General features: G+C 45.2%; 1 pseudogene across 1 annotated transcript; it reads right to left on the bottom strand.

Moving 5' to 3' along the window:
* Positions 1 to 3: 3 nt before the first annotated feature.
* On the bottom strand, positions 4 to 1077 carry LOC100956066 (annotated as a pseudogene). Its single transcript, XR_001161909.1, has one exon. The product of XR_001161909.1 is annotated as a heat shock cognate 71 kDa protein pseudogene (transcript).
* Positions 1078 to 1083: the final 6 nt, after the last annotated feature.

The following is a 1083-nucleotide window of genomic DNA, read 5'->3' as shown; positions in this document are numbered from 1 at the left end:
CTTAATGAGCACAGTCATAACTCCACCAGCAGTCTCAATACCCAGAGAAAGAGGAGTGACATCCAATAGTAGCAAATCCTGAACATTCTCGGATTTGTCACCAGATAAGATGGCCGCCTGGACAGCTGCACCATAAGCAACAGCCTCATCAGGGTTGATGCTCTTATTCAGTTCTTTTCCATTGAAGAAGTCTTGGAGAAGCTTTTGAATCTTGGGGATATGGGTAGAACCACCAACCAGGACAATGTCATGAATCTGTGACTTGTCTAGTTTGGCATCTGGAAGGGCTTTCTCTACAGGGTCCAGGGTGCCACGGAACAGATCAGCATTCAATTCTTCAAATCGGGCACGGGTAATGGAGGTATAGAAGTCGATTCCTTCATAAAGGGAATCAATCTCAATACTGGCCTGGGTGCTGGAAGATAGAGTATGCTTAGCACGTTCGCAAGCAGTACGGAGGCGACGGACAGCTCTTTTATTCTCACTGATGTCCTTCTTATGTTTGCGCTTAAACTCAGCAATAAAATGGTTGACCATTCGGTTGTCAAAGTCTTCGCCACCCAAGTGAGTATCTCCAGCTGTAGATTTGACCTCAAAGATTCCATCCTCAACAGTGAGGATTGACACATCAAAAGTGCCACCTCCAAGGTCAAAGATTAGCACATTTCTTTCAGCTCCAACCTTTTTGTCTAAGCCATAAGCAATAGCAGCAGCAGTTGGCTCATTTATAATCCTAAGAACATTCAGACCAGCAATAGTTCCAGCATCTTTGGTAGCCTGACGCTGAGAATCATTGAAGTAAGCTGGTACTGTGACCACAGCATTGGTAACAGTCTTTCCCAGATAGGCTTCTGCAATTTCCTTCATCTTTGTCAGAACCATGGAGGACACCTCCTCTGGATAGAAACTTTTTGTCTCTCCTTTGTATTCTACTTGGACCTTGGGCCTGCCTGCATCATTCACCACCACAAAAGGCCAATGCTTCATATCAGACTGGACAACAGCATCATCAAACCTGCGTCCAATCAGACGCTTGGCATCAAAAACTGTGTTCGTGGGGTTCATTGCAACTTGATTTTTCGC

This window comes from Otolemur garnettii, unplaced genomic scaffold (genome assembly GCF_000181295.1).
Source record: "Otolemur garnettii isolate 467f Iridium unplaced genomic scaffold, OtoGar3 scaffold06822, whole genome shotgun sequence".
Taxonomy (NCBI): Eukaryota; Metazoa; Chordata; class Mammalia; order Primates; family Galagidae; genus Otolemur; species Otolemur garnettii.
This window is presented reverse-complemented; position numbering and strand designations above follow the sequence as displayed.